Source organism: Andrena cerasifolii, unplaced genomic scaffold, assembly GCF_050908995.1.
Source record: "Andrena cerasifolii isolate SP2316 unplaced genomic scaffold, iyAndCera1_principal scaffold0830, whole genome shotgun sequence".
In the NCBI taxonomy this organism is placed as follows: domain Eukaryota; kingdom Metazoa; phylum Arthropoda; class Insecta; order Hymenoptera; family Andrenidae; genus Andrena; species Andrena cerasifolii.
Window position 1 is genome coordinate 205 of NW_027485722.1, and position 18,729 is coordinate 18,933.

The 18,729-nt window shown below is 21.1% G+C and overlaps 3 long non-coding RNA genes across 4 annotated transcripts; all 3 read left to right on the forward strand.

Moving 5' to 3' along the window:
- The first annotated feature begins 801 nt into the window (after nt 1-801).
- LOC143378173 (uncharacterized) lies at nt 802-4,473 on the forward strand. Its single transcript, XR_013087741.1, has 2 exons — nt 802-1,341; nt 1,389-4,473. It is a non-coding gene; the product is annotated as an uncharacterized LOC143378173 (long non-coding RNA).
- Nucleotides 4,474-4,864: 391 nt separating this feature from the next.
- LOC143378174 (uncharacterized) lies at nt 4,865-10,663 on the forward strand. 2 transcript variants are annotated; one of them, XR_013087743.1, is made up of 4 exons: nt 4,865-5,024; nt 5,072-5,486; nt 5,943-7,527; nt 9,641-10,663. It is a non-coding gene; the product is annotated as an uncharacterized LOC143378174 (long non-coding RNA). The 2 variants fall into 2 exon arrangements; XR_013087742.1 differs by having other exon boundaries at nt 4,865-5,486.
- An 80-nt stretch (nt 10,664-10,743) lies between these two features.
- LOC143378175 (uncharacterized) lies at nt 10,744-11,833 on the forward strand. Its single transcript, XR_013087744.1, has 2 exons — nt 10,744-11,237; nt 11,651-11,833. It is a non-coding gene; the product is annotated as an uncharacterized LOC143378175 (long non-coding RNA).
- Nucleotides 11,834-18,729: the final 6,896 nt, after the last annotated feature.

Sequence of the window (18,729 nt, forward strand, 5' to 3'; positions counted from 1 at the left end):
CAAAAGAGGTAAATAAATAGAGAAAAATAGGGAAATATATAGAGAAAAAATAGGTAAGTAAATAGAGAAAAAAGAGGTAAATAAATAGAGAAAAATAGGTAAATAAATAGATAAAAAATAGGTAAATAAAATAGAGAAAAATATAGGCAAATAAATAGAGAAAAATAGGTAAATTATCTAGAGAAAAAATAGGTAAATAAATAGAGAAAAATAGGTAAATAAACCAAACAAAAAAAGGTAAATAAAAAAATAGTTAAATAAAATAAAGAAAAAAATGGGTAAATAAACAGTGAAAAAAATAGGTAATGAAGTAGAGGAAACAAAGGAGGTAAATAAATACAGAAAAATGGGTAAATAAATAGAGAAAAAATAAGAGGTAAATAAATAGAGAAAAAATAGGGAAATATATAGAGAAAAAATAGGTAAGTAAATAGAGAAAAAGGAGGTAAATAAATAGAGAAAAATAGGTAAATATATAGATAAAAAATAGGTAAATAAAATAGAGAAAGATATAGGCAAATAAATAGAGAAAAAATAGGTAAATTATCTAGAGAAAAAATAGGTAAATAAATAGACAAAAAAAGAGGTAAATAAATAGAGAAAAATAGGGAAATATATAGAGAAAAAATAGGTAAGTAAATAGAGAAAAAAGTGGTAAATAAATAGAGAAAAATAGGGAAATATATAGAGAAAAAATAGGTAAATAACTAGAGAAAAATAGGGAAATAAATAGAGAAAAAGTAGGTAAATAAATAGAGAAAAAGTAGGTAAATAAAATAGAGAAAAAATAGGTAAATAAATTAGAGAAAAAAATAGATAAATAAATTACAGGAAAAAATAGGTAAATAAACAGAGAAAAAATTGGTAAAGAAATTAGAGAAAAATAGGTGTATAAATAGAGAAAAATAGCTAAATAAATAGAGAAAAATAGCTAAATAAATCAAGGAAAAAAAGGTAAATAAAAAAATTGGTAAATAAATTAGAGGAAAAAATAGGTAACTAATCAGAGAAAAAATAGGTAAATAAATTAGAGAAAAGAATAGGCAAATAAATAGAGAAAAATAGGTAATGAAGTAGAGAAAACAAAGTAGGTATATAAATACAGAAAAAGGAGGTAAATAACTAGAGAAAAAATTGGTAAATAAATAGAGAAGACAAAAGAGGTAAATAAATAGAGAAAAAATAGGTAAATAAATAGAGAAAATATAGTTAAATTATCTAGAGAAAAAATAGGTGTATAAATATAGATAAATAGCTAAATAAATCAAAGAAAAAAAGGTAAATAAAAAATAGGTATATAAATTAAAGGAAAAAATAGGTAAATAAACAGAGAAAAAATAGGTAAATAAATGAGAGAAAAAAATAGGTAAATAAATAGAGAAAAATAGGTAAATAAATAGAGAAAAAAGAGGTAAATAAAATAGGGAAAAATAGGTAAATAAACAGAGAAAAATATGTAAATAAGTAGAGAAAACAGAAGAGGTAAATAATTAGAGAAAAAATACGAAAATAAATCGAGAAAAATAGGTAATGAAGTAGAGAAAACAAAGTAGGTTAATAAATACAGAAAAAGGCGGTAAATAACTAGAGAAAAAAATAGGTAAATAAATAGAGAAGACAAAAGAGGTAAATAAATAGAGAAAAAATAGGTAAATAAATAGAGAAAAAATAGTTAAATTATCTAGAGAAAAATAGGTGTATAAATATAGATAAATAGCTAAATAAATCAAAGAAAAAGAGGTAAATAAAAAATAGGTAAATAAATTAATGGAAAAAATAGGTAAATAAACAGAGAAAAACTAGGTAAATAAATGAGAGAAAAAAATAGGTAAATAAATAGAGAAAAATAGCTAAATAAATCAAGGAAAAAAAGGTAAATAAAAAAATTGGTAAATAAATTAGAGGAAAAAATAGGTAACTAATCAGAGAAAAAATAGGTAAATAAATTAGAGAAAAGAATAGGCAAATAAATAGAGAAAAATAGGTAATGAAGTAGAGAAAACAAAGTAGGTATATAAATACAGAAAAAGGAGGTAAATAACTAGAGAAAAAATTGGTAAATAAATAGAGAAGACAAAAGAGGTAAATAAATAGAGAAAAAATAGGTAAATAAATAGAGAAAATATAGTTAAATTATCTAGAGAAAAAATAGGTGTATAAATATAGATAAATAGCTAAATAAATCAAAGAAAAAAAGGTAAATAAAAAATAGGTATATAAATTAAAGGAAAAAATAGGTAAATAAACAGAGAAAAATAGGTAAATAAATGAGAGAAAAAAATAGGTAAATAAATAGAGAAAAATAGGTAAATAAATAGAGAAAAAAGAGGTAAATAAAATAGGGAAAAATAGGTAAATAAACAGAGAAAAATATGTAAATAAGTAGAGAAAACAGAAGAGGTAAATAATTAGAGAAAAAATACGAAAATAAATCGAGAAAAATAGGTAATGAAGTAGAGAAAACAAAGTAGGTTAATAAATACAGAAAAAGGCGGTAAATAACTAGAGAAAAAAATAGGTAAATAAATAGAGAAGACAAAAGAGGTAAATAAATAGAGAAAAAATAGGTAAATAAATAGAGAAAAAATAGTTAAATTATCTAGAGAAAAATAGGTGTATAAATATAGATAAATAGCTAAATAAATCAAAGAAAAAGAGGTAAATAAAAAATAGGTAAATAAATTAATGGAAAAAATAGGTAAATAAACAGAGAAAAACTAGGTAAATAAATGAGAGAAAAAAATAGGTAAATAAATAGAGAAAAATAGGTAAATAAATAGAGAAAAAAGAGGTAAATAAATACAGAAAAATAGGTAAATAAATAGATAAAAAATAGGTAAATAAAATAGAGAAAAATAGGGAAATAAATAGAGAAAAAGTAGGTAAATAAATAGAGAAAAAGTAGGTAAATAAAATAGAGAAAAAAATAGGTAAATAAAGAGAGAAAAAAAGGTAAATTATCTAGAGAAAAAATAGGTAAATTATCTAGAGAAAAAATAGGTAAGTAAATAGACAAAACAAATAAGGTAAATAAATAGAGAAAATAGGGAAATATATAGAGAAAAAATAGGTAAGTAAATAGAGAAAAAGGAGGTAAATAAATAGAGAAAAATAGGTAAATAAATAGATAAAAAATAGGTAAATAAAATAGAGAAAAATATAGGCAAATAAATAGAGAAAAATAGGTAAATTATCTAGAAAAAAAATAGGTAAATAAATAGAGAAAAATAGGTAAATAAACCAAACAAAAAAAGGTAAATAAAAAAATAGGTAAATAAAATAAAGAAAAAAATAGGCAAATAAATACACAAAAATAGGTAAATAAACTAGTGAAAAAATAGGTAAATAAATTAGAGAAAAAAATAGATAAATAAATAGAGAGAAAATAGGTGAATAAATAGAGAAAAATGTAAATAAATTAGAGAAAAAAATAGATAAATAAATTACAGGAAAAAATAGGTAAATAAACAGAGAAAAAATTGGTAAAGAAATTAGAGAAAAATAGGTGTATCAATAGAGAAAAATAGCTAAATAAATAGAGAAAAATAGCTAAATAAATCAAGGAAAAAAAGGTAAATAAAAAAATTGGTAAATAAATTAGAGGAAAAGATAGGTAACTAAACAGAGAAAAAATAGGTAAATAAATTAGAGAATAAAATAGGCAAATAAATAGAGAAAAATAGGTAATGAAGTAGAGAAAACAAAGTAGGTAAATGAATACAGAAAAAGGAGGTAAATAACTAGAGAAAAAATAGGTAAATAAATAGAGAAGACAAAAGAGGTAAATAAATAGATAAAAAATAGGTAAATAAAATAGAGAAAAATATAGGCAAATAAATAGAGAAAAATAGGTAAATTATCTAGAGAAAAAATAGGTAAATAAATAGAGAAAAATAGGTAAATAAACCAAACAAAAAAAGGTAAATAAAAAAATAGTTAAATAAAATAAAGAAAAAAATGGGTAAATAAACAGTGAAAAAAATAGGTAATGAAGTAGAGGAAACAAAGGAGGTAAATAAATACAGAAAAATGGGTAAATAAATAGAGAAAAAATAAGAGGTAAATAAATAGAGAAAAAATAGGGAAATATATAGAGAAAAAATAGGTAAGTAAATAGAGAAAAAGGAGGTAAATAAATAGAGAAAAATAGGTAAATATATAGATAAAAAATAGGTAAATAAAATAGAGAAAGATATAGGCAAATAAATAGAGAAAAAATAGGTAAATTATCTAGAGAAAAAATAGGTAAATAAATAGACAAAAAAAGAGGTAAATAAATAGAGAAAAATAGGGAAATATATAGAGAAAAAATAGGTAAGTAAATAGAGAAAAAAGTGGTAAATAAATAGAGAAAAATAGGGAAATATATAGAGAAAAAATAGGTAAATAACTAGAGAAAAATAGGGAAATAAATAGAGAAAAAGTAGGTAAATAAATAGAGAAAAAGTAGGTAAATAAAATAGAGAAAAAATAGGTAAATAAATTAGAGAAAAAAATAGATAAATAAATTACAGGAAAAAATAGGTAAATAAACAGAGAAAAAATTGGTAAAGAAATTAGAGAAAAATAGGTGTATAAATAGAGAAAAATAGCTAAATAAATAGAGAAAAATAGCTAAATAAATCAAGGAAAAAAAGGTAAATAAAAAAATTGGTAAATAAATTAGAGGAAAAAATAGGTAACTAATCAGAGAAAAAATAGGTAAATAAATTAGAGAAAAGAATAGGCAAATAAATAGAGAAAAATAGGTAATGAAGTAGAGAAAACAAAGTAGGTATATAAATACAGAAAAAGGAGGTAAATAACTAGAGAAAAAATTGGTAAATAAATAGAGAAGACAAAGGAGGTAAATAAATAGAGAAAAAATAGGTAAATAAATAGAGAAAATATAGTTAAATTATCTAGAGAAAAAATAGGTGTATAAATATAGATAAATAGCTAAATAAATCAAAGAAAAAAAGGTAAATAAAAAATAGGTATATAAATTAAAGGAAAAAATAGGTAAATAAACAGAGAAAAAATAGGTAAATAAATGAGAGAAAAAAATAGGTAAATAAATAGAGAAAAATAGGTAAATAAATAGAGAAAAAAGAGGTAAATAAAATAGGGAAAAATAGGTAAATAAACAGAGAAAAATATGTAAATAAGTAGAGAAAACAGAAGAGGTAAATAATTAGAGAAAAAATACGAAAATAAATCGAGAAAAATAGGTAATGAAGTAGAGAAAACAAAGTAGGTTAATAAATACAGAAAAAGGCGGTAAATAACTAGAGAAAAAAATAGGTAAATAAATAGAGAAGACAAAAGAGGTAAATAAATAGAGAAAAAATAGGTAAATAAATAGAGAAAAAATAGTTAAATTATCTAGAGAAAAATAGGTGTATAAATATAGATAAATAGCTAAATAAATCAAAGAAAAAGAGGTAAATAAAAAATAGGTAAATAAATTAATGGAAAAAATAGGTAAATAAACAGAGAAAAACTAGGTAAATAAATGAGAGAAAAAAATAGGTAAATAAATAGAGAAAAATAGCTAAATAAATCAAGGAAAAAAAGGTAAATAAAAAAATTGGTAAATAAATTAGAGGAAAAAATAGGTAACTAATCAGAGAAAAAATAGGTAAATAAATTAGAGAAAAGAATAGGCAAATAAATAGAGAAAAATAGGTAATGAAGTAGAGAAAACAAAGTAGGTATATAAATACAGAAAAAGGAGGTAAATAACTAGAGAAAAAATTGGTAAATAAATAGAGAAGACAAAAGAGGTAAATAAATAGAGAAAAAATAGGTAAATAAATAGAGAAAATATAGTTAAATTATCTAGAGAAAAAATAGGTGTATAAATATAGATAAATAGCTAAATAAATCAAAGAAAAAAAGGTAAATAAAAAATAGGTATATAAATTAAAGGAAAAAATAGGTAAATAAACAGAGAAAAATAGGTAAATAAATGAGAGAAAAAAATAGGTAAATAAATAGAGAAAAATAGGTAAATAAATAGAGAAAAAAGAGGTAAATAAATAGAGAAAAAGTAGGTAAATAAAATAGAGAAAAAATAGGTAAATAAATTAGAGAAAAAAATAGATAAATAAATTACAGGAAAAAATAGGTAAATAAACAGAGAAAAAATTGGTAAAGAAATTAGAGAAAAATGGGTGTATAAATAGAGAAAAATAGCTAAATAAATAGAGAAAAATAGCTAAATAAATCAAGGAAAAAAAGGTAAATAAAAAAATTGGTAAATAAATTAGAGGAAAAAATAGGTAACTAATCAGAGAAAAAATAGGTAAATAAATTAGAGAAAAGAATAGGCAAATAAATAGAGAAAAATAGGTAATGAAGTAGAGAAAACAAAGTAGGTATATAAATACAGAAAAAGGAGGTAAATAACTAGAGAAAAAATTGGTAAATAAATAGAGAAGACAAAAGAGGTAAATAAATAGAGAAAAAATAGGTAAATAAATAGAGAAAATATAGTTAAATTATCTAGAGAAAAAATAGGTGTATAAATATAGATAAATAGCTAAATAAATCAAAGAAAAAAAGGTAAATAAAAAATAGGTATATAAATTAAAGGAAAAAATAGGTAAATAAACAGAGAAAAAATAGGTAAATAAATGAGAGAAAAAAATAGGTAAATAAATAGAGAAAAATAGGTAAATAAATAGAGAAAAAAGAGGTAAATAAAATAGGGAAAAATAGGTAAATAAACAGAGAAAAATATGTAAATAAGTAGAGAAAACAGAAGAGGTAAATAATTAGAGAAAAAATACGAAAATAAATCGAGAAAAATAGGTAATGAAGTAGAGAAAACAAAGTAGGTTAATAAATACAGAAAAAGGCGGTAAATAACTAGAGAAAAAAATAGGTAAATAAATAGAGAAGACAAAAGAGGTAAATAAATAGAGAAAAAATAGGTAAATAAATAGAGAAAAAATAGTTAAATTATCTAGAGAAAAATAGGTGTATAAATATAGATAAATAGCTAAATAAATCAAAGAAAAAGAGGTAAATAAAAAATAGGTAAATAAATTAATGGAAAAAATAGGTAAATAAACAGAGAAAAACTAGGTAAATAAATGAGAGAAAAAAATAGGTAAATAAATAGAGAAAAATAGCTAAATAAATCAAGGAAAAAAAGGTAAATAAAAAAATTGGTAAATAAATTAGAGGAAAAAATAGGTAACTAATCAGAGAAAAAATAGGTAAATAAATTAGAGAAAAGAATAGGCAAATAAATAGAGAAAAATAGGTAATGAAGTAGAGAAAACAAAGTAGGTATATAAATACAGAAAAAGGAGGTAAATAACTAGAGAAAAAATTGGTAAATAAATAGAGAAGACAAAAGAGGTAAATAAATAGAGAAAAAATAGGTAAATAAATAGAGAAAATATAGTTAAATTATCTAGAGAAAAAATAGGTGTATAAATATAGATAAATAGCTAAATAAATCAAAGAAAAAAAGGTAAATAAAAAATAGGTATATAAATTAAAGGAAAAAATAGGTAAATAAACAGAGAAAAATAGGTAAATAAATGAGAGAAAAAAATAGGTAAATAAATAGAGAAAAATAGGTAAATAAATAGAGAAAAAAGAGGTAAATAAAATAGGGAAAAATAGGTAAATAAACAGAGAAAAATATGTAAATAAGTAGAGAAAACAGAAGAGGTAAATAATTAGAGAAAAAATACGAAAATAAATCGAGAAAAATAGGTAATGAAGTAGAGAAAACAAAGTAGGTTAATAAATACAGAAAAAGGCGGTAAATAACTAGAGAAAAAAATAGGTAAATAAATAGAGAAGACAAAAGAGGTAAATAAATAGAGAAAAAATAGGTAAATAAATAGAGAAAAAATAGTTAAATTATCTAGAGAAAAATAGGTGTATAAATATAGATAAATAGCTAAATAAATCAAAGAAAAAGAGGTAAATAAAAAATAGGTAAATAAATTAATGGAAAAAATAGGTAAATAAACAGAGAAAAACTAGGTAAATAAATGAGAGAAAAAAATGGGTAAATAAATAGAGAAAAATAGGTAAATAAATAGAGAAAAAAGAGGTAAATAAATACAGAAAAATAGGTAAATAAATAGATAAAAAATAGGTAAATAAAATAGAGAAAAATAGGGAAATAAATAGAGAAAAAGTAGGTAAATAAATAGAGAAAAAGTAGGTAAATAAAATAGAGAAAAAATAGGTAAATAAAGAGAGAAAAAAAGGTAAATTATCTAGAGAAAAAATAGGTAAATTATCTAGAGAAAAAATAGGTAAGTAAATAGACAAAACAAATAAGGTAAATAAATAGAGAAAATAGGGAAATATATAGAGAAAAAATAGGTAAGTAAATAGAGAAAAAGGAGGTAAATAAATAGAGAAAAATAGGTAAATAAATAGATAAAAAATAGGTAAATAAAATAGAGAAAAATATAGGCAAATAAATAGAGAAAAATAGGTAAATTATCTAGAGAAAAAATAGGTAAATAAATAGAGAAAAATAGGTAAATAAACCAAACAAAAAAAGGTAAATAAAAAAATAGGTAAATAAAATAAAGAAAAAAATAGGCAAATAAATACACAAAAATAGGTAAATAAACTAGTGAAAAAATAGGTAAATAAATTAGAGAAAAAAATAGATAAATAAATAGAGAGAAAATAGGTGAATAAATAGAGAAAAATGTAAATAAATTAGAGAAAAAAATAGATAAATAAATTACAGGAAAAAATAGGTAAATAAACAGAGAAAAAATTGGTAAAGAAATTAGAGAAAAATAGGTGTATCAATAGAGAAAAATAGCTAAATAAATAGAGAAAAATAGCTAAATAAATCAAGGAAAAAAAGGTAAATAAAAAAATTGGTAAATAAATTAGAGGAAAAGATAGGTAACTAAACAGAGAAAAAATAGGTAAATAAATTAGAGAATAAAATAGGCAAATAAATAGAGAAAAATAGGTAATGAAGTAGAGAAAACAAAGTAGGTAAATAAATACAGAAAAAGGAGGTAAATAACTAGAGAAAAAATAGGTAAATAAATAGAGAAGACAAAAGAGGTAAATAAATAGAGAAAAAATAGGTAAGTAAATGGAGAAAATATAGTTAAATTATCTAGAGAAAAAATAGGTGTATAAATATAGATAAATAGCTAAATAAATCAAAGAAAAAAAGGTAAATAAAAAATAGGTAAATAAATTAAAGGAAAAAATAGGTAAATAAACAGAGAAAAAATAGGTAAATAAATGAGAGAAAAAAATAGGTAAATAAATAGAGAAAAATAGGTAAATAAATAGAGAAAGAAGAGGTAAATAAAATAGGGAAAAATAGGTAAATAAACAGAGAAAAATATGTAAATAAGTAGAGAAAACAAAAGAGGTAAATAATTAGAGAAAAAATAGGAAAATAAATCGAGAAAAATGGGTAATGAAGTAGAGAAAACAAAGTAGGTAAATAAATACAGAAAAAGGAGGTAAATAACTAGAGAAAAAATAGGTAAATAAATAGAGAAGACAAAAGAGGTAAAATATCTAGAGAAAAAATAGGTGTATAAATAGAGATAAATAGCTAAATAAATAAAAAAAAAAAGGTAAATAAAAATGGGTAAATAAATTAAAGGAAAAAATAGGTAAATAAACAGAGAAAAAATAGGTAAATAAATGAGAGAAAGAAATTGGTAAATAACTAGAGAAAAAATAGGTAAATAAATAGAGAAAATGTAGGTAAATAAAATAGAGAAAAATAGGTAAATAAACAGAGAAAAAATAGGTAAATAAATTAGAGAAAAAATAGATAAAGAAATAGTGAAAAATAGGTAATGAAGTAGAGAATACAAAGTAGGTAAATAAATACTGAAAAAGAGGTAAATAACTAGAGAAAAGTAGGTAAATAAATAGAGAAAACAAAAGAGGTAAATAAATAGAGAAAAAATAGGGAAATATATAGAGAAAAAATAGGTAAATAAATAGACAAAAATGAGGTAAATAAATAGAGAAAAATAGGGAAATATATAGAGAAAAAAGAGGTAAATAACTAGAGAAAAATAGGGAAATAAATAGAGAAAAAGTAGGTAAATAAATAGAGAAAAAGTAGGTAAATAAAATAGAGAAAAAATAGGTAAATAAAGAGAGAAAAATAGGTAAATTATCTAGAGAAAAAATAGGTAAATAAATAGACAAAACAAATAAGGTAAATAAATAGAGAAAAATAGGTAATGAAGTAGAGAAAACAAAGTAGGTAAATAAATACAGAAAAAGGAGGTAAATAACTAGAGAAAAAATAGGTAAATAAATAGAGAAGACAAAAGAGGTAAATAAATAGAGAAAAAATAGGTAAATAAATAGAGAAAAAGTAGGTAAATAAAATAGAGAAAAAATAGGTAAATAAATTAGTGAAAAAAATAGATAAATAAATTACAGGAAAAAATAGGTAAATAAACAGAGAAAAAATTGGTAAAGAAATTAGAGAAAAATCGGTGTATAAATAGAGAAAAATAGCTAAATAAATAGAGAAAAATAGCTAAATAAATCAAGGAAAAAAAGGTAAATAAAAAAATTGGTAAATAAATTAGAGGAAAAAATAGGTAACTAAACAGAGAAAAAATAGGTAAATAAATTAGAGAAAAAAATAGGCAAATAAATAGAGAAAAATAGGTAATGAAGTAGAGAAAACAAAGTAGGTAAATAAATACAGAAAAAGGAGGTAAATAACTAGAGAAAAAATTGGTAAATAAATAGAGAAGACAAAAGAGGTAAATAAATAGAGAAAAAATAGGTAATAAATAGAGAAAATATAGCTAAATTATCTAGAGAAAAAATAGGTGTATAAATATAGATAAATAGCTAAATAAATCAAAGAAAAAAAGGTAAATAAAAAATAGGTATATAAATTAAAGGAAAAAATAGGTAAATAAACAGAGAAAAAATAGGTAAATAAATAGAGAAAAAAGAGGTAAATAAAATAGGGAAAAATAGGTAAATAAATAGAGAAAAATAGGTAATGAAGTAGAGAAAACAAAGTAGGTAAATAAATACAGAAAAAGGAGGTAAATAACTAGAGAAAAAATAGGTAAATAAATAGAGAAGACAAAAGAGGTAAATAAATAGAGAAAAAATAGGTAAATAAATGGAGAAAATATAGTTAAATTATCTAGAGAAAAAATAGGTGTATAAATATAGATAAATAGCTAAATAAATCAAAGAAAAAAAGGTAAATAAAAAATAGGTAAATAAATTAAAGGAAAAAATAGGTAAATAAACAGAGAAAAAATAGGTAAATAAATGAGAGAAAAAAATAGGTTAATAAATAGAGAAAAATAGGTAAATAAATAGAGAAAGAAGAGGTAAATAAAATAGGGAAAAATAGGTAAATAAACAGAGAAAAATATGTAAATAAGTAGAGAAAACAAAAGAGGTAAATAATTAGAGAAAAAATAGGAAAATAAATCGAGAAAAATGGGTAATGAAGTAGAGAAAACAAAGTAGGTAAATAAATACAGAAAAAGGAGGTAAATAACTAGAGAAAAAATAGGTAAATAAATAGAGAAGACAAAAGAGGTAAAATATCTAGAGAAAAAATAGGTGTATAAATAGAGATAAATAGCTAAATAAATAAAAAAAAAAGGTAAATAAAAATGGGTAAATAAATTAAAGGAAAAAATAGGTAAATAAACAGAGAAAAAATAGGTAAATAAATGAGAGAAAGAAATTGGTAAATAACTAGAGAAAAAATAGGTAAATAAATAGAGAAAATGTAGGTAAATAAAATAGAGAAAAATAGGTAAATAAACAGAGAAAAAATAGGTAAATAAATTAGAGAAAAAATAGATAAAGAAATAGTGAAAAATAGGTAATGAAGTAGAGAATACAAAGTAGGTAAATAAATACTGAAAAAGAGGTAAATAACTAGAGAAAAGTAGGTAAATAAATAGAGAAAACAAAAGAGGTAAATAAATAGAGAAAAAATAGGGAAATATATAGAGAAAAAATAGGTAAATAAATAGACAAAAAAGAGGTAAATAAATAGAGAAAAATAGGGAAATATATAGAGAAAAAAGAGGTAAATAACTAGAGAAAAATAGGTAAATAAATAGAGAAAAAATAGGTAAGTAAATGGAGAAAATATAGTTAAATTATCTAGAGAAAAAATAGGTGTATAAATATAGATAAATAGCTAAATAAATCAAAGAAAAAAAGGTAAATAAAAAATAGGTAAATAAATTAAAGGAAAAAATAGGTAAATAAACAGAGAAAAAATAGGTAAATAAATGAGAGAAAAAAATAGGTAAATAAATAGAGAAAAATAGGTAAATAAATAGAGAAAGAAGAGGTAAATAAAATAGGGAAAAATAGGTAAATAAACAGAGAAAAATATGTAAATAAGTAGAGAAAACAAAAGAGGTAAATAATTAGAGAAAAAATAGGAAAATAAATCGAGAAAAATGGGTAATGAAGTAGAGAAAACAAAGTAGGTAAATAAATACAGAAAAAGGAGGTAAATAACTAGAGAAAAAATAGGTAAATAAATAGAGAAGACCAAAGAGGTAAAATATCTAGAGAAAAAATAGGTGTATAAATAGAGATAAATAGCTAAATAAATAAAAAAAAAAAGGTAAATAAAAATGGGTAAATAAATTAAAGGAAAAAATAGGTAAATAAACAGAGAAAAAATAGGTAAATAAATGAGAGAAAGAAATTGGTAAATAACTAGAGAAAAAATAGGTAAATAAATAGAGAAAATGTAGGTAAATAAAATAGAGAAAAATAGGTAAATAAACAGAGAAAAAATAGGTAAATAAATTAGAGAAAAAATAGATAAAGAAATAGTGAAAAATAGGTAATGAAGTAGAGAATACAAAGTAGGTAAATAAATACTGAAAAAGAGGTAAATAACTAGAGAAAAGTAGGTAAATAAATAGAGAAAACAAAAGAGGTAAATAAATAGAGAAAAAATAGGGAAATATATAGAGAAAAAATAGGTAAATAAATAGACAAAAATGAGGTAAATAAATAGAGAAAAATAGGGAAATATATAGAGAAAAAAGAGGTAAATAACTAGAGAAAAATAGGGAAATAAATAGAGAAAAAGTAGGTAAATAAATAGAGAAAAAGTAGGTAAATAAAATAGAGAAAAAAATAGGTAATAAAGAGAGAAAAATAGGTAAATTATCTAGAGAAAAAATAGGTAAATAAATAGACAAAACAAATAAGGTAAATAAATAGAGAAAAATAGGTAATGAAGTAGAGAAAACAAAGTAGGTAAATAAATACAGAAAAAGGAGGTAAATAACTAGAGAAAAAATAGGTAAATAAATAGAGAAGACAAAAGAGGTAAATAAATAGAGAAAAAATAGGTAAATAAATAGAGAAAAAGTAGGTAAATAAAATAGAGAAAAAATAGGTAAATAAATTAGTGAAAAAAATAGATAAATAAATTACAGGAAAAAATAGGTAAATAAACAGAGAAAAAATTGGTAAAGAAATTAGAGAAAAATCGGTGTATAAATAGAGAAAAATAGCTAAATAAATAGAGAAAAATAGCTAAATAAATCAAGGAAAAAAAGGTAAATAAAAAAATTGGTAAATAAATTAGAGGAAAAAATAGGTAACTAAACAGAGAAAAAATAGGTAAATAAATTAGAGAAAAAAATAGGCAAATAAATAGAGAAAAATAGGTAATGAAGTAGAGAAAACAAAGTAGGTAAATAAATACAGAAAAAGGAGGTAAATAACTAGAGAAAAAATTGGTAAATAAATAGAGAAGACAAAAGAGGTAAATAAATAGAGAAAAAATAGGTAATAAATAGAGAAAATATAGCTAAATTATCTAGAGAAAAAATAGGTGTATAAATATAGATAAATAGCTAAATAAATCAAAGAAAAAAAGGTAAATAAAAAATAGGTATATAAATTAAAGGAAAAAATAGGTAAATAAACAGAGAAAAAATAGGTAAATAAATAGAGAAAAAAGAGGTAAATAAAATAGGGAAAAATAGGTAAATAAATAGAGAAAAATAGGTAATGAAGTAGAGAAAACAAAGTAGGTAAATAAATACAGAAAAAGGAGGTAAATAACTAGAGAAAAAATAGGTAAATAAATAGAGAAGACAAAAGAGGTAAATAAATAGAGAAAAAATAGGTAAATAAATGGAGAAAATATAGTTAAATTATCTAGAGAAAAAATAGGTGTATAAATATAGATAAATAGCTAAATAAATCAAAGAAAAAAAGGTAAATAAAAAATAGGTAAATAAATTAAAGGAAAAAATAGGTAAATAAACAGAGAAAAAATAGGTAAATAAATGAGAGAAAAAAATAGGTTAATAAATAGAGAAAAATAGGTAAATAAATAGAGAAAGAAGAGGTAATAAAATAGGGAAAAATAGGTAAATAAACAGAGAAAAATATGTAAATAAGTAGAGAAAACAAAAGAGGTAAATAATTAGAGAAAAAATAGGAAAATAAATCGAGAAAAATGGGTAATGAAGTAGAGAAAACAAAGTAGGTAAATAAATACAGAAAAAGGAGGTAAATAACTAGAGAAAAAATAGGTAAATAAATAGAGAAGACAAAAGAGGTAAAATATCTAGAGAAAAAATAGGTGTATAAATAGAGATAAATAGCTAAATAAATAAAAAAAAAAGGTAAATAAAAATGGGTAAATAAATTAAAGGAAAAAATAGGTAAATAAACAGAGAAAAAATAGGTAAATAAATGAGAGAAAGAAATTGGTAAATAACTAGAGAAAAAATAGGTAAATAAATAGAGAAAATGTAGGTAAATAAAATAGAGAAAAATAGGTAAATAAACAGAGAAAAAATAGGTAAATAAATTAGAGAAAAAAATAGATAAAGAAATAGTGAAAAATAGGTAATGAAGTAGAGAATACAAAGTAGGTAAATAAATACTGAAAAAGAGGTAAATAACTAGAGAAAAGTAGGTAAATAAATAGAGAAAACAAAAGAGGTAAATAAATAGAGAAAAAATAGGGAAATATATAGAGAAAAAATAGGTAAATAAATAGACAAAAAAGAGGTAAATAAATAGAGAAAAATAGGGAAATATATAGAGAAAAAAGAGGTAAATAACTAGAGAAAAATAGGGAAATAAATAGAGAAAAAGTAGGTAAATAAATAGAGAAAAAGTAGGTAAATAAAATAGAGAAAAAATAGGTAAATAAAGAGAGAAAAATAGGTAAATTATCTAGAGAAAAAATAGGTAAATAAATAGACAAAACAAATAAGGTAAATAAATAGAGAAAAATAGGTAATGAAGTAGAGAAAACAAAGTAGGTAAATAAATACAGAAAAAGGAGGTAAATAACTAGAGAAAAAATAGGTAAATAAATAGAGAAGACAAAAGAGGTAAATAAATAGAGAAAAAATAGGTAAATAAATAGAGAAAAAGTAGGTAAATAAAATAGAGAAAAAATAGGTAAATAAATTAGTGAAAAAAATAGATAAATAAATTACAGGAAAAAATAGGTAAATAAACAGAGAAAAAATTGGTAAAGAAATTAGAGAAAAATCGGTGTATAAATAGAGAAAAATAGCTATATAAATAGAGAAAAATAGCTAAATAAATCAAGGAAAAAAAGGTAAATAAAAAAATTGGTAAATAAATTAGAGGAAAAAATAGGTAACTAAACAGAGAAAAAATAGGTAAATAAATTAGAGAAAAAAATAGGCAAATAAATAGAGAAAAATAGGTAATGAAGTAGAGAAAACAAAGTAGGTAAATAAATACAGAAAAAGGAGGTAAATAACTAGAGAAAAAATTGGTAAATAAATAGAGAAGACAAAAGAGGTAAATAAATAGAGAAAAAATAGGTAATAAATAGAGAAAATATAGTTAAATTATCTAGAGAAAAAATAGGTGTATAAATATAGATAAATAGCTAAATAAATCAAAGAAAAAAAGGTAAATAAAAAATAGGTATATAAATTAAAGGAAAAAATAGGTAAATAAACAGAGAAAAAATAGGTAAATAAATAGAGAAAAAAGAGGTAAATAAAATAGGGAAAAATAGGTAAATAAACAGAGAAAAATATGTAAATAAGTAGAGAAAACAGAAGAGGTAAATAATTAGAGAAAAAATACGAAAATAAATCGAGAAAAATAGGTAGTGAAGTAGAGAAAACAAAGTAGGTTAATAAATACAGAAAAAGGAGGTAAATAACTAGAGAAAAAAATAGGTAAATAAATAGAGAAGACAAAAGAGGTAAATAAATAGAGAAAAAATAAGTAAATAAATAGAGAAAAAATAGTTAAATTATCTAGAGAAAAATAGGTGTATAAATATAGATAAATAGCTAAATAAATCAAAGAAAAAGAGGTAAATAAAAAATAGGTAAATAAATTAAAGGAAAAAATAGGTAAATAAACAGAGAAAAAATAGGTAAATAAATGAGAGAAAAAAATAGGTAAATAAATAGAGAAAAATAGGTAAATAAATAGAGAAAAAAGAGGTAAATAAAATAGGGAAAAATAGGTAAATAAACAGAGAAAAATATGTAAATAAGTAGAGAAAACAGAAGAGGTAAATAATTAGAGAAAAAATACGAAAATAAATCGAGAAAAATAGGTAATGAAGTAGAGAAAACAAAGTAGGTTAATAAATACAGAAAAAGGCGGTAAATAACTAGAGAAAAAAATAGGTAAATAAATAGAGAAGACAAAAGAGGTAAATAAATAGAGAAAAAATAGGTAAATAAATAGAGAAAAAATAGTTAAATTATCTAGAGAAAAATAGGTGTATAAATATAGATAAATAGCTAAATAAATCAAAGAAAAAGAGGTAAATAAAAAATAGGTAAATAAATTAATGGAAAAAATAGGTAAATAAACAGAGAAAAACTAGGTAAATAAATGAGAGAAAAAAATAGGTAAATAAATAGAGAAAAATAGGTAAATAAATAGAGAAAAAAGAGGTAAATAAATACAGAAAAATAGGTAAATAAATAGATAAAAAATAGGTAAATAAAATAGAGAAAAATAGGGAAATAAATAGAGAAAAAGTAGGTAAATAAATAGAGAAAAAGTAGGTAAATAAAATAGAGAAAAAATAGGTAAATAAAGAGAGAAAAAAAAGGTAAATTATCTAGAGAAAAAATAGGTAAATTATCTAGAGAAAAAATAGGTAAGTAAATAGACAAAACAAATAAGGTAAATAAATAGAGAAAATAGGGAAATATATAGAGAAAAAATAGGTAAGTAAATAGAGAAAAAGGAGGTAAATAAATAGAGAAAAATAGGTAAATAAATAGATAAAAAATAGGTAAATAAAATAGAGAAAAATATAGGCAAATAAATAGAGAAAAATAGGTAAATTATCTAGAGAAAAAATAGGTAAATAAATAGAGAAAAATAGGTAAATAAACCAAACAAAAAAAGGTAAATAAAAAAATAGGTAAATAAAATAAAGAAAAAAATAGGCAAATAAATACACAAAAATAGGTAAATAAACTAGTGAAAAAATAGGTAAATAAATTAGAGAAAAAAATAGATAAATAAATAGAGAGAAAATAGGTGAATAAATAGAGAAAAATGTAAATAAATTAGAGAAAAAAATAGATAAATAAATTACAGGAAAAAATAGGTAAATAAACAGAGAAAAAATTGGTAAAGAAATTAGAGAAAAATAGGTGTATCAATAGAGAAAAATAGCTAAATAAATAGAGAAAAATAGCTAAATAAATCAAGGAAAAAAAGGTAAATAAAAAAATTGGTAAATAAATTAGAGGAAAAGATAGGTAACTAAACAGAGAAAAAATAGGTAAATAAATTAGAGAATAAAATAGGCAAATAAATAGAGAAAAATAGGTAATGAAGTAGAGAAAACAAAGTAGGTAAATAAATACAGAAAAAGGAGGTAAATAACTAGAGAAAAAATAGGTAAATAAATAGAGAAGACAAAAGAGGTAAATAAATAGAGAAAAAATAGGTAAATAAATGGAGAAAATATAGTTAAATTATCTAGAGAAAAATAGGTGTATAAATATAGATAAATAGCTAAATAAATCAAAGAAAAAAAGGTAAATAAAAAATAGGTAAATAAATTAAAGGAAAAAATAGGTAAATAAACAGAGAAAAAATAGGTAAATAAATGAGAGAAAAAAATAGGTAAATAAATAGAGAAAAATAGGTAAATAAATAGAGAAAGAAGAGGTAAATAAAATAGGGAAAAATAGGTAAATAAACAGAGAAAAATATGTAAATAAGTAGAGAAAACAAAAGAGGTAAATAATTAGAGAAAAAATAGGAAAATAAATCGAGAAAAATGGGTAATGAAGTAGAGAAAACAAAGTAGGTAAATAAATACAGAAAAAGGAGGTAAATAACTAGAGAAAAAATAGGTAAATAAATAGAGAAGACAAAAGAGGTAAAATATCTAGAGAAAAAATAGGTGTATAAATAGAGATAAATAGCTGAATAAATAAAAAAAAAAAGGTAAATAAAAATGGGTAAATAAATTAAAGGAAAAAATAGGTAAATAAACAGAGAAAATAAATAGGTAAATAAATGAGAGAAAGAAATTGGTAAATAACTAGAGAAAAAATAGGTAAATAAATAGAGAAAATGTAGGTAAATAAAATAGAGAAAAATAGGTAAATAAACAGAGAAAAAATAGGTAAATAAATTAGAGAAAAAATAGATAAAGAAATAGTGAAAAATAGGTAATGAAGTAGAGAATACAAAGTAGGTAAATAAATACTGAAAAAGAGGTAAATAACTAGAGAAAAG